This window comes from Charadrius vociferus, unplaced genomic scaffold, assembly GCF_000708025.1.
Source record: "Charadrius vociferus isolate BGI_N301 unplaced genomic scaffold, ASM70802v2 scaffold221, whole genome shotgun sequence".
NCBI classification, from domain to species: Eukaryota; Metazoa; Chordata; class Aves; order Charadriiformes; family Charadriidae; genus Charadrius; species Charadrius vociferus.
Window position 1 is genome coordinate 528,001 of NW_009647019.1, and position 15,292 is coordinate 543,292.

General features: G+C 37.5%; 1 protein-coding gene across 1 annotated transcript in view; it reads left to right on the top strand.

The window, feature by feature from the left end:
• PCDH9 (protocadherin 9) overlaps nucleotides 1-15,292 on the top strand; it is a 697,290-nt gene that overhangs the window by 295,144 nt on the left and 386,854 nt on the right. The window lies entirely within an intron of this gene.

Consider the following 15,292-nt stretch of genomic DNA (forward strand, 5'->3'; position numbering starts at 1 on the left):
ACTCCAGGTGGGGTCTCACGAGAGTGGAGTAGAGGGGCAGAATCACCTCCCTCGCCCTGCTGGCCACACTTCTGATGCAACCCAGGATACGGTTGGCTTTCTGGGCTGTGATCACACATTGCTGGCTCATGCTGAGCTTCTGGTCAATCAGCACACCCAGGTCCTTCTCCTCAGGGCTGCTCTCCAGCCATTCCCCACCGAGCCTGTATTTGTGCTTGGGATTGCCCCGACCCACATGTAGGACCTTGCACTTGGCCTTGTTGAACTGCATGAGGTTGGCTTGGGCCCACCCCTCCAGCCTGTCCAGGTCCCTCTGGATGGCATTCCTCCCCTCCAGCGTGTCTACCTCGCCAAACAGCTTGGTATCATTGGCAAACTTGCTGAGGGTGCACTCAACCCCACTGTCTATGTCATTGACAAAAATGTTGAACAGTGCAGGTCCCAGTACTGACCCCTGAGGAACACCACTCATCACTGGTTTCCACTTGGATACGGAGCTGTTGACCACAACTCTTTGAGTGCAACCGTTCAGCCAGTTCTTTATCCACCGGGTGGTCCATTTGTCAAATCCATGTCTCTTCAATTTAGAGACCAGAATATCGTGTGGGACAGTGTCAAACGCTTTCCAGAAGTCCAGGTAGATGACATGGGTTGGTCTTCCCTTGTCCACTGCCACTGTAACCCCTTTATAGAAGGCCATCAAATTTGTCAGGCATGACTTGCCCTTGGTGAAGCCACGCGGGCTGTCACCAGTCACATCTTTGTTTTCTATGTGCCTCAGCAGAGTTTTGAGGAGGATCTGCTCCATGATCTTGCCAGGCACAGAGGTGAGACTGACTGGCCTGTAGTTCCCCGGGTCTTCCTTATTTCCCTTTTTGAAAATAGGTGTTATGTTTCCCCTTTTCCAGTCGGCAGGAACCTCGCCAGTCCACCATGACTTCTCAAATATGATGGCTAGTGGCTTAGTGACTTCATCTGCCAGTTCCCTCAGGACCCACGGATCTATCTCATCAGGTCCCATGGACTTGTGCACCTTATAGTATACCTGTGAATGTAAATTTCTATCAGTAATAGTCATAGTTAAGATTCTGTGTACTTTCAAAAAAAAAACCCAGTAAGCACAACAACAACTACCCAACACCCTGCCCCCCCCAAAAAAAACAAAACCAAAACCCCAAACTCACACTTCCATTATATCTTTGCTTGCAGTAACCAAACTGTAAAAATTTGGACTGCAATATTCCATGAAAGATATTAACTATAGACAAAAACTTTTGAAGGACACTGAGTTAAAATGGTTCCACTGTTTCTAAAAAAATGAGATTAGAGAAAAATCTGTTTTCCATCTCTATGTAATTTAACCTGACAAAACAGACTTTTCTCTAACCTCGTATGCATCATATTATAGTGTTAAGGATACCTATTGGCATTCTGAATGTCTTATTAAGCTAATAGTTCCGTACAAAATGGAAAGTGAATCAAATCATCCAACTGTCTGATGGTATGGAAAATATCTTTGAACAATGATGATAAGATTCCTCTTGCAGAACTTTTCGACAGCAAAATGATAGACATTGATGTTCTAACACCTACGCTGGGTTCCATCTCCAGTAAAAGGAGTGGCACTTCCAGAGGGCAGATCAGCATAATACAAGTTGAAAAACTGAGTTACAGACTGTGTTTCTACCTTTGTCGATAATGTAGCATTTAATTGTTGGGAGTTGGGCACCCTCAAATTATGGTAGGATATGCAGAAAAAATATATGATTTTCATTTTGGGTTTGGTTTTGGTGGGTGGTTGGATATGCAGAAAAAAATTTCATTTTGGGTTTGGTTTTGGTGGGTTTTTTGGGGGGCTGTGTGTGCGTTCTTTTTTAATGGTTTCGGGAAGGTGTCTAGTTTGGAACACCATCCAAATTCTGGTGGACTTCAGACTTTGGATCAGAACTAAAATGTCTGCCCTAGACATCTGTTAATCTACTCTGTTTTCATTCCAACAGTCCCTGTTGAAACACTGTCAAAATGAGGTTTTGTGCCGTTCAAAGGGTTCCCCTTTTGAAAATGAAAAGGATTCACTGCAGCGCTACTCATCTTTTAAAGAAGAAATTCATTTGATGCTGTGGTACCTACAACCCTATCTGAGCCAGCAGTAAATACAGACTATTGAACATATGCTTTCTTGGCTAGCAGTCAGACTTTTTTAGCAGAGATTCTTTTATGCATACACTCCCTTTTGAGCTAATGGAATAGTGACAACATGTTTTCTAAAGAAAACCTGTGTATGAGAAAATTGCTTAGACATGCATAATCTTTTTTCAAGAAGCTGTCAAGGATTTGTATTGACGCTTGATGGTATGTTATTAGCATGCTTACAAAACTAATTTAAAGGCAGTAGAGCAGGGCTGTTTATACTATTTGTGGTAATATTACCATTACTAATTACATTATATTGTAATACTCACTGATACAAATCAACTGCTGGCAATGTCAGGATTAGTGTGGGATGGTATAACATGCCAAGATTTTAGACCTTTGAGTTCAGTTTGGCATTATCTTGTTGAAAAAGGTTTTTTATCTTGTTCTTTCACATGAATGGAACATGTTTGCTATCCAAATTACTGCAAAGACAGCATTTATATATTGACTTCTGTTTTCACTTTAAGCTTGGGTTTTGTAGACTTAGAAAAAATTTTAAAGAGTTTGAAGACTATATTGTTTATTTTAAAAAGTAGTCATGTTTCTGAAGAAGCACAATAGGGAAAGTGTTATTTCTTTGTTTTTCTTAATATGGAGATAATGGATGACAATGGGATCAATACAGAGCGGCTAAGATATCTTAGGATATGAGTCAGCCTTTGACTGATTAGGCAGGCAGCTGTGTTGGTAGTATTACTAAGCATGTAATGGGTTAAACCTCAGTGCAACTCCTTCCCCTCCTTCTAATATTAACATCAGTGTAAGAACTGGGATAAAATTTGTGACACTCAGACAGAAAAGAAAATAAGATTAGACTTACTAGAAACAAGGTATATGAATAATTGAATAGGAATGTCTGTAACAATGTAGGTTCTTTATGTAAATCTTGACAAAATATTTTTTTCAGTTTGTGAAAGGGAAAAGTTACTAACAGTGGGCTCAGTCAATCATATCCTATGCATTGTAATCAGGGTAACTTCTGAAGTTTCTTTCAAGCTTCTTTCTTTGTTTCTTTGATATCCTGATGGTCTTCATTAGGATTACTTTATCACTATTCTTTATAGTGAGAAAAATAAACTGATCACAATAAACTCCTTATGATTTTCTTCTGACTATTGTCAGGAGTTTACACTTACTTTCTTTGAATGGCAACAATAATTAACCATACCCCTCCTTCTCAACCAGAAAGCTGCTTCTCCCTCCATAATTTGTTCACTTCATAACAGAGAATTGCCGTGCTGCCTGTGCAAATCGTTACCAGAAAGTCTCAGTGTATATGTTTATTCTCAGCATGGTTTTGAGCTTATAGAATTCACATGATTGGAGTCAAAGCGTTAAACTGGGCAAAAATTAGTACGTTGAATCATAGTGCCAATTTCAAAGCTGAATCACATCTACCTTTGGGATTTTAGTAAAATGTAGCTTTGCATGACTGAATCTTCCCACCAGACTTGAGTCCTCTTCTGAGGTGTAAAGGATTGTCCTTTGCAACATAATATGCTGCCTCTGAGAGAAAGAGAAAATGAGGGAGAGATTTTATTGCTTTTAAAGTGAGATTCTATTTCACTTTTTTCTTTTTCTTTTTTTTTTTTTTAGCATACTGTTACTTAGCATTTAGAAATATCTGGAGACTATAAAAGTGTGCTCTTTCTTTTTCCCGTTGTTTATAGTTTGCTAACTTAATGCTGCAACTACTGAAACAATCTGTACCCTGGATGTTGCTGTGCTTTCATATAATTGATGCTTCTGAAGTTTCATCATCATGAGAGGTGAAATATAAACCTTTATCATCCACTTTTGTCACAGTGCATCCACAGAATAGGTGTAGTGCAATGTACAGCAGTGCAAAGAGCCCGTCACTGTCGGTCAGTTAGTGGTTTGAATCTTTGACATTTTTGACCTTAGAGTTACCAATAAGTAGTCTACTTGTGGTTTTTCATAGATAAATCACATCTACTTCAAGCTAAATTGAAACCACCAATTTATTTCACGAAGGAGTAATCCACACAAGCCTAAATAGTGGTTGTCTGTTTCTCAAGAACCGCACATTATTCTTTGTCTCATATGACCATGTCTTTGTTGCCCTTGGGATGAGGATGGAAGACTTCACAGATCATAATTTTAGGCAACACTGAAGAAGCAAAAAACCACAATAATTTGATATCTGCAGGATGACAATGTAATCTTTTATAGCTGAAACCAGTTATAAACTGTCGTCATTAACAGTCAGTCCAGATCCATTTCAGTCATAAAGAATTGCACTGTACTAGAAATACCAAGAGGTTTTTAGTTAATAATTGCATTATGTTCTCCTTATATGTGGATTGCATCTAGATGTCTGTGTTCAAAATAAACAAGGTCTTCTGTTGAAATTATATATTCAGTACCGTACATATGATAAAGCTTTATATCTGTCAAATGGTCTCACATCAGCAGATCAGCATTAATTAGACATTACATAGACAATAAATAGATGACAGCAATGAATTCACTGTAGAATATGAAAGATGAACTGGCTGTATGTTTGCACTGGTTTTGCAGTGTGAGTTCCTCTCTACATCTCATTTTAACAGTTACTAGTCAAGTACCAAAGATTTATTGGACAAAGGCAGGGTATATGGGTCCATGAGGCAATGTTGACTGAGACATGACTCTAACAGTAAAATTTTCATGGAATAGAGTATTATGTTGCAAGTACAGAGGTTGCATTGGGGAATGCATTTCAGGAAGAAATTTTTCGCTATGAGGGTGGTGAGGCATTGGAACAGGTTGCCCAGAGAAGTTGTGGATGCCCCATCCCAGGAAGTGTTCAAGGCCAGGTTGGATGGGGCTTTGAGCAACCTGGTCTAGTGGGAGGTGTCCCTGCCTACGGCAGGGGGGTTGGAACTAGATGATCTTTAAGGTCCCTTCCAAACCAAACCATTCTATGATAATGCACATGCTTTGAGAATTGAAATTGAATTACAAAGTCTCTTTTTGCTTTCTTCTAATGGGATAGAATTTCTCTGTGATCTCCAAGACATTTCTCTTACTAGATTTTCTGTGTTCTGTATTCACTGCTAACACCACTACGGGTGGATTCTAGGGCAGGTTTAAAAAAAAAAACAAAAACAAACCAGTGAAAAATGTACTTGATTTCTTTATCTAACAAAATGTTCATTTATCTTTCTAATAAAAATACTTAATTGCTCACACAGGAAAATAATTGCATGTCTTGTGAACCTTTCAGTTCTAACACTGACATTATATTCTTACTTTCATTCTTTTTATTAAATTACAATTTGCCTTTTAAGGTTTTACTTCATCCTTTAGAAAGTGACTGTGCCTATGTGGGGTTTTTTTGTTCGTTTTGTTTTTGAAAACAAGAAAAATTGCTGTAACTGATGTAGTTGCTGCATTTACTTTCTGTTGTTTTTTTTCCTCTTTCATGATGAGCAACCATTGCCAGTAGGTACTATTTATTTAATATTTTTCTGTGTGTTTTCAAGTCATATAAATTACAGCACTTGAAAATAAAGGCAAGCTGTAGGCAAAAGAATGCTGAAGTCAATTTAAACCATGCCAGCTGGCAAAGAAGAGAACTCAGTGAGTTGGCAAGGACTTATCTGGTGCTGCTTCTTCAACTGAATGTTTATTGTGGAGGTATTTTGTGTGTGTATATGTACAAATGTGTCAAAGTGCAAATCAGTCCACCATCCTTATTTCTCCTTCTTTCTGTCATCTGCTGGATCTTTTATTTCTTCACTATAATTAAAAGATCAGTAGTTCATTATACTTGGATTTTTCATAAATGAAGGCAATGATACAGAATTTTCACAGATATTGCAGCATCTTCACAGGAAGGTATAATCCTATGTAAGAATCCGTGCAGAACTGTGCCATTTCTAGACTGTGTGCTGGTGCAGTACAGCCTCTCACAGGCTCTCTAAATGAGCAATTAAATGCTGTGCTGTCCTGTCAATTCTCTAGTATATATATGCTACTGTGCTGTTGAAGTGTAAAAATGAACAAAGGAAATTATCCTTGCTAATGCCTATTAATGATCAGCCATAAACAAGTCTCATAGTTTTTCTTAGAACACTGTTGTTAGTACTACCTGATTTGACAGGTTACAGTTGTATTTTATTTTTATTTCTATGCAAGAGCCTCCTATACTATTTCAGTGGGAGAAAATTGAAAATTATAGTGGGGTAATGATGCCACTGTATTACAGCCAAAAAGACAGTTAATTCTTTTGAACACAGAAATTTCTTGCTAGTTTTTGTTGTCTTGTTGGCTTGTTTTTTTTTTAAACCATATAAGAATTGTAATTTTCCTGAAACGAGTGACCAACAGTCTGGAAATCGAAGCGATTTATTGAGGCATACAAATAAGGATTTAATTTTATTCCTTTTAGGCACTGAAATGTCAGACATATATTGCAGGTTGTGCGAGGCTAGATGGGAGAAATGGGCATTAAACCTCAGTCCCTTAACTCCTTATTTGCTGGGAGTCAGACACCAGGCTGCTCAGAGTCCCTTATGTTTTGATCCATTAGTTTCAGAGAGGTTTACCTGATTAGAAAGTTTGTGTACACACATTTGAGTTGTGTGATTCGGACAACTTAACATCCACAGGGACTGTGTGACAATGTCTGTATAAACTGTTTGAAGAGGCCAAAATTAAGTATTCAGTGTCCAGGTAACCAAAGTTCTTCGGAACCAGTGTTTAACTTGTGAAATTGAGCTAAACTTTTGAGGATAACAAAGTACAGCAGGCTTTATTCCTCAGGCAAGGTTATGATTTCTGGTGTCTGTTTTTTGGTTTGGGGTTTTTTGGTGTTTTTTTTTGCTTTTTTTTAATACATAATCCTAGTGGAAAAGGAGAGGAAAAAACCTAAGAAGTTTGATTAATGGAAGAAGCTTAGAAAGAGCTAAGTTTGAAGACTGATCTCAGAGCTCTTAGGCTGGAAAAAACGTCCCATTAATTTTAGTGGGAGTTTTGACTGCACAAGGACTTTCAAGATCAAGTGCTTTCTTGTTCATTAAAGGATAGAAGGTAATTAGAAATAAAGCACAGAAAAGATTTTATATAGTATTGCTTTTGTCAGCTGAAAAAATCCATATTATTGTAGGAGTTTTAGGCTAATCTTCTCTCTCACTTTCTTGCATAAAATGATGACACAGTAGGTTGTTTTCATTACTCTTAGAGGTCTGTGGTTCTATCTGTTCATTTTATTGGGAAAAAGCAATTGGCAAGTTTTTTCTGTGTTATCTTCCTTGCTGTTGGATTGCAATCTCATCTATGATGCTGACTTTGTCATTTCCCTCCTCCATCCAAACTGTTTAGCTCAAGATATTCCCACAACATTTTTGATTGTAAATGTTGGATGATAAATGAAACAAAAAAACAGTGTGCATTTTGGTTGAAGGATTTTGCCGATGTCAGCTCTTGAAATAGAGGAACAATTGGAAAGAAAAAGATAAAACTGTACTAAGTTTTACAGAAACAACTCTTGCATGTTCTATGAAACCTTAAATTATGTTGACTTTTGAACACCTTTTAGGGAAGAAGCTATATATAATTAAGACCTCTTGAACCCAGCCCTGAATTTTAAATGTATGACAGTCATGAGCCATTTCAGAAATCATGAATTTAGGTCATCAGCTGATGGGAGTACTTTCTACACTGACCTCAGGGACAAGGGACTCACCTCCTGTTAGAACTTCAAACCATTCTTTGTAATATTTAAAAAAGTGTTTCAAGTTACTCGTTCTTTACATCTACTTTTTTTTTTTTTCATCCTTCCCCCTCCCCCACAATCAAAAACTTTTTTTCCCTCAGCCTCTAGCTGTAGTTTATTTGTGTGAATAGTACGGTCCAAGTTTCATTCCAGTTGGAATTGCCACTGGTTGTAACACTGAGAGCAGGAGCTACTTTCTTTACAGCTTTCTACCATGTGCTGGTGGGCACAGGGAAGCTGTAGAAGGATGGGGAGCCAGAGAAGCTGTTCTGAAGCTGTTGCTTCCCTGGTTCTCTTTGCTGACCCTGCGATACATAATGATCTTAACCATTCCCAAAAGCAAGGGAAAGTGAGAAAGACATATTTCACTTCTGATGTAGCAGTAATCTGCTTTTTGAGAAAGTAGCTATGTTGAAAAAAGGCATCGTTTTTAATGACGCCATGCATTTGTCTTTTCAATCTGGAATTTTTATATGAATGAGTTTTTATTCCTACCCATTCCTGTTTTATTTTGATCCCCTTAGCTTTCAACTAGCAAAGGGGATGGGGTAAACAGTCATTATTTGTTGTTATTGAAACTACTCTTGTGATTCCTTTCCAATTATTTTCAGGAAACAATACTTATTTCTGCAAAGGTGACTTATTTCTGTAAAGGTGTCTTTCTAACAAGTAAGAAGATATTTGGTAACATGGAGTCTGCCTTCAAAAACTCATCACATCATCAAAGTGGATAAAACTGTGCAATGCACATGCTGAAAAGAGAGCTTTATCCACAGGGACTCCTTCTTTGCTTTTTTACCAGTTTAATTCTATTGCCTTTGGGTGAATTGCTCTTCATTTGTACTCATGTAAATGAGGAAAACAATCATATGTAAAATATCAGAGGAAATACAGGCAGATTTTAAAATGAGACATTTTCAGTGGCTTTTACCTTTCTGTCAAGCTATACTTACTAATCTCCATGGATTGCATATGTGCCTTTTCATTCAGAGTGTAAGACCAAATAACATTTTTGCTTGTGTAAAACATTTTGGTTTTGGTTTTGTTTTGTTTTTTTTTTTTTTTCCAAATGAAATTTTGGATGACAAAGAAGGGACTTTCTGAAGTTAGTTGGAAGTCTGACTTCACATATCAGAGGAGAATATTTTGGGTAGATGAATTATTAAAGGCGACTCTCTGCTTTCAAGGGGATTTCTTTAAGAAGCTTTCAGAACTGTGATATAGTTCTCCAAGAACACAGAACTTGTGTGAGATATCTGAGGTACCTGTTGGGAGAACTTTGGAAGAGACATGTGTTTTCCATTGCAAGTGAAAGTAATATTTGATGTAAAGTTTTCTGAGGATTTTGCTCACTATACAATGATAAAGGAGCAGATAAACCATTCTGTACAGAATACTAATGTCCTTTCTGATATGGTGCACAGAGTGCTTGTTTGCAACTCAGGCATATTACTCTACAGAGAATGGGTTTGAAATTGTTTGACTTTCCAGAAACATTACTCCTAATGTAATGTTCTCTCTCTGGGAAGCTTTCTTTTTTCAAACAACATGAAATACTAAAAAGGCCTGGTGCTGGGTTGATACTTATGTTTCTGACTGTCCTTCCAAATTCTGCTTCTGGGTTAGATTGTTCATAATTATTGTGGTACTATTCTGATGTCAGGTTGGATAACCAATTCAGCTCCTCTAGGAACAGTCAGTGTTGAAGGTTCTGCAAACTTGATAACCTACTGAACTTCCGCCCTCCAGTTCTTTTACAGTCACACAGACACAGAGTCCTTATGGCTCGAGTCCCTGGGGACATGATATTTTGGGGGTGTCTGAGTATTATACTCAGAAGGGAACCTGAAGTACATAGCGCTATTTATATTCAGCAGTTAGTAACAGAGCATGAGCATCCATTAATGCTCCCACATTAAACACAGCTTTAATTGCAGTTTTAAAGATCTGCTGGTTTTGCTTTTTAGAGTCTCAGGGTTGATTAATAATATCTTAATAAAAAGCTTAATAGTGCATTAAATGAAAAAAAAAAAGTTTCTTCTTATTATGAGACAGCAATTTTAGTTGGTTGTTCACTAAACAGAACAATAAAAACCCCTCTGAAAATCTGTTGCCTGGCTGCAGCAAAATGTTATACAACCAGCCTTCAGAAACCAAACTGACATTCGGTGTAGCATTTTAAATGTTACCACGCATATGTTTGGTAACACTAGGCTATGGCCTCTGAATTTGTGAACCCTCATAAAAAGTTATTTATTTATCTTCAACAGAAATTTGCTCACATTTTGCTTTCTATATTACCAATATTGGGCCATTGGGGAGGTGGGTTATCGGAAGATCTGTAGTGAGAATGACATATCTTTTTTATTTAAATATTATTGCTTTTTAGGCACTGAATTTTGGAGATATGCCGAAGTACTTGTGGGAGATTTGGGTACCTGACAAACCATGGGTGGTAAGATATCAGATCCACTGAAATAAATAAAATAAATATTTCATTTGATGATAGGTATTTTGGGCCCTGCTGTCACTGAATACAATGGGCAAAACTCCTGCAGGGCTTGTAAGAAGTGCATTACTGCAAATTTATGCAAGTGTGTTTCCATTCTTTTCAATATTATCACACTGGTGTGAAGTTGAAGTAATGCCTGTAGTGAACTAGAACTGTGCAGTAGCATCTGACAGGAGAAGAGAGAATTGCTCAGCTGAAGGTTACAATAAGACCTTTTCTCTTATCTTTACTCAGACAAGCGAGCAGTTAGCTATTGCCCATCAGAGCAATTTGTGGTTCACAGCTGGGCCTACTGAATAGTGCCTTTCTCCAGGTGTCCTCTTATTAGTCTTCTTTAACGCTTGCTCTGGACTCCAACCCAGTAAGCCAAGGAAAATAATCTGGACTCCAACCCAGTAATCCAAGGAAAATAACAATCTCCTTTTGAGCACCATGTGGACTTGTCAGAAAATGAGGCTGGTAGATGCCGTCTGTCTTCCACTTTCAGAGGCAGTAATCAGAGAAGAACCAGGATTCAATGCTTTGATTTCTAAAGCTCTGCAGTAAGGAGGAGCCATGGTCTGTTTAGATGCACAGTTTCTTCTCTGTGCAGAACTCCAGTCTAGTCTGTTGGTTTCCACGCTGTTTTTTTGTGTGTGAAATAAAGGACTGCAGTATCTGTCCACTATCTGTGCTTTTCAAAGTCTCTCTGAAGTTAATACCAGAAAACTCCATGCAGAAGTTCAGAACTTCCAATTGTTTTAAAGGTTAAAAGTAATAAATGCAAGTTAAATTTAGTTGCATCTTATGATACATTTAATTACATTTGTTCAACTGTTCAGCCTACAAAATTACAGTAAAAAGTTGCTTCCTTTATAATATAGGCCTCTTTCCCCAAAACTGAGTACTTTGTGGCACTTGCTGTAAACTACATCAGAAGAAGAAAATTTCCTGGAAACTGGAGTTTCCAGTATCAGACACTAAATTAAAAACTATATTTTCTAACTACCTGCTAGGTACTTGGCTTTTTAGCCTTAATAGTAGGCTATTTTAGCCTTGATATAGGAATTTGGAGATAAGGGAGTTACTTTCATTTTTTAGTATAAAATATTCTGAAGAAACTTTGTTGAATCTCTATTAGCGTACTATAAAATTGCTAGAGATACATAAATCTAGGTATCTATCTTATCTATCTCCTCTCTAATGATAGAGAATGATGTGGTTATATATTAATTCAGTAACACAAGGCTTTTGAAGGAAATTTTGAATGAGAAAAGCCATCATACACAGTTAGGACAAAGTAATTTTAAGTGAACACAATAATAAGTGGGATTCACAGTTGGACTAGATGATCTTTGTAGGTCCCTTCCAACTGCAATATTCTATTCTATTCTATTCTACTCCAGATACAAGACATTTAGGTGCCTATAGCTATATATTAATTCCTATTAAGGCAATGGAGAATGGTTAGACCACACTGAGGTAGATTCAGGCAATGGAGTACCACATGAGACTAAACATGCACTTAAGCTCTTAGCTCAGTTTTGGGATGCCTTTTTTTTTGTATGAGTACTAGAGTGTAATGTTTTAGCAAAAGCTGTCACTTCTAATATTTTATTTCATTTCATCAGATAATTACAAAATAAAAAGTCCTGATGTGCTGTTTTATTTAAAGCTCTAAGAACAATATATATGGAATGCTTCATGGTTGAGTCCACTTTTTTGAGGAAAAGTATGTTATTCTGTACATTACATTGTAAAAGCTGGTCTTTCAAGAGTTACAGGTGTTAGGGAAATCTTTTTCATGGAAGTTGGATCTTACTTACTGGAAAGTAAGTTCTAAAGTAACTAAACAGGAAGAAAGTTCTAAGCTTTTAAGCTAATTTCTGGAAGATTTTGTGGAACTCTCTCAGCCTTTTCAGTTAGGTTGAATACTTCAAGACAGTTAAACAAGTGAATAAACTATTTCCCCTGCTTGTTCTAGGTTTTAAAAAATGTGAAAATTTATTCTCTTTTCTCCATCAGCTGATATTGGGCATGGAAAACTGAGGACTTTTTTTTTTTTTTTTTTAGCTGACAACAGCAGCCTGGCTAATCAGTTTACTTAAAGCTTCTTTTCCATCCAAGTAAATGTTAGGTTTTGAAAAAATCCTCCAAAGTTTTACTTATGGAAAGCATTTTAAGTATTTAAATTTATTTTTGTCATTTTAGTATTGGTAGATCTTCACAGTCTAAGCAATGACTGAGTAATGTTGATAGTCTGCTCATTTTGCAATGCATTATGTATTGTATTCTTGCTTTTTTAAAAAAAAACAGTTGAATTACCTGTGAATACTTTGCTCATCTAAATAGCAGTTACACAATCTCTTTCTAAAGGATTCTTGGCAAAGCAAATGTCCATTAACACTGTATGTAACAGAATCTAAAAGAACCTCTTAAAACAAGTTTCAGACCTAATGGTTTTTCTATTTCTTGAAGTAAAATTTTAGTCATTGTCTTTAATGTTGATGGTAGCTGGACCTAAAGTTTAAATGCAGAAGTTCTTAGGTAAGTGTCTGGTGTACCTGATTAAGTAGCGGTTCCGGCAGCACGATTTTGTGGGAGAACTGGGCTGAGGTGGGATTGATACAGGAATGGAAACACAACACTCAGTGATCAATAATCTAAAACGTATTTAGCATGTGGGAGAGATGGTAGCACGTGGATAGCAATTTGTCTTATAAGAAACCTATTCTACAACACACGCACATGCATGAACACACACATACATATAGACACCAGCCAAAGCTGTGCTTCCTCCAGCCCAGTTCAGACCAGTGTGCAGGGGTACAGGACTCTCACTCCAACTGTGCAGCATGTCTGTGTCCTGGTTCTCAGCCAGACTCCTGTGTGCATGGTCCAGGCTCAGCCTTCTGTGTGTTTCTGGATGCCTACGGATGTGTCCACTCAGGAGGAGTTATTGTCTTAACTCTTTATTGCTTTACAGATCATGTTGTTGGCGTAAACCACTATAAGCCAAGCTATTGTGCCTACTAGTCACGTAGCCTCAGGCCAATCTCCTTAATATCATCCTTATGTAAGACCAGCTAGCAGTTGTCACTGAAGTTCCTATCACTCTGGTCTCCCAACCCAAATGTGTTATGAAAGTGTGAAGTCCGCAACAATTATGTGATAGAGTTAAGCTAATGCATCTTTGTTTTCTATCTCATACCGGGTTAATTATGTCATTTGCAGATGGACAGATGTAGCATGGTCCCATTTATCTGAGCAATGCTTTTGGGTAGACTTTATCTTGTGACTTGTGATCAAAATGATCCCTTCTAGGAATATTGGCATTGATAACATTAACATCTGTTCCTTTGGGGTGGAAACACCCCCTCCCACCCAACACATGAACACACAAATCTGGCAGTTTGCATGTGCAAGAGGGAGAAAAACCACATGGAATAATCAGAAGCAGGAGGCAGATTTGTGAAGGATATATTGAGAGCATGAAGCTTATGACTGAGCTTGTCCTTAGGTAACAGAATCTTTCTTCAAGAGAGGAAAGAGACACAGAGATGTAGGAAATGGGCTAAATAAGAATCTGAGACTATTCAAAAATCTCATTTGATATGTTCCATATAAATTACTTGTTTTCCAAACAGCAGATGATGCAAGAATAGTTAGGTTTTTTTTTTCCTGTAAAAAGAAAAAGAAAAGTACCTTTTTCTCTACTGTTCAAGCTACATTATAATAATTGCTTGAGTCAGAATTCTGAGAAGAGGAATGCTCTGTACATTTTATTTTTTGGAGTCTGTATATACAGATATTGTTATTAACCCTGGCAGAATTTTTCACAATTTTTATTTTGTTCTGATCATAACTCTCTGTGCCTATTAGCTAGTAAAAGAAGTCTCTTAACTTGAATGTAATTCAGGGATGTTGGACAAACACAGATCTTTGTAATTAGATTTTGTTATAACTTTGTTTTCAAAAGTAACATGTTTCTTAGTTTAGAACTGTCACTAAAATTACTTGTGAAACAGCTCTTTCAAATGAATCAAAATAGATGCTGGTCAATGAGGTACTATTTTGTCTCAAATGTGGTTGCAGTGAAACTGAGCAACTTCAGGTTTATGTGAAAATAAATGTTTACATACACATCTTGACTTCATTTTTCTCCCTAATTAGTAGCATGCAATGTACCATTCTGATTTTTGATTCACCCCTTTGGTGCCTGCACCTCCCCTTAGGGATCCCAGCTGTTTTCCTCTCCTGCTGTAATTGAAATCAAACTTGTTCCAGCCTGTAATTGATAGTGAATCTAACCATCTAATGCTTTCTGTGAGACAGATGCACAGCAGAAGCACATGACACGGCATATGGAAAACCAAGTGCCCTACTGGGGTGAAGATAGATCCGTTTTTGTTTAGTTATACAATGTTCCAATACTTTCATCAAGTAGTTCGCTTACATTTTGGTAAGTTAAGAGTGTATATATGTAAAAAAACGGAATATATGCAATGAATTAATTGGAATGATTAGGCCAAATCACAGAATCACAGAATGGTCAGGGTTGGAAGGGACCTCTGGAGATCATCTAGTCCAACCCCCTCGCCAGAGCAGGGTCACCTACAACAGGTTGCACAGGACGGCGTTCAGGCGGGTTTGAAATGTCTCCAGAGTGGGAAACTCCACCACCTCTCTGGGCAGCCTGTGCCAATGCTCAACTACCCTCAAAGTAAAGAAGTTCCTCCTCATGTTAAGATGGAACTTCCTATGTTCAAGTTTGTGTTCGTTACCTCTTGTCCTCTCACTGGGCACCACTGAAAAAAGACTGTTCCCATCCACCTGGCACCCTCCCTTTTAAGTATTTGTAAGTATTAATAAGATCCTCCCTC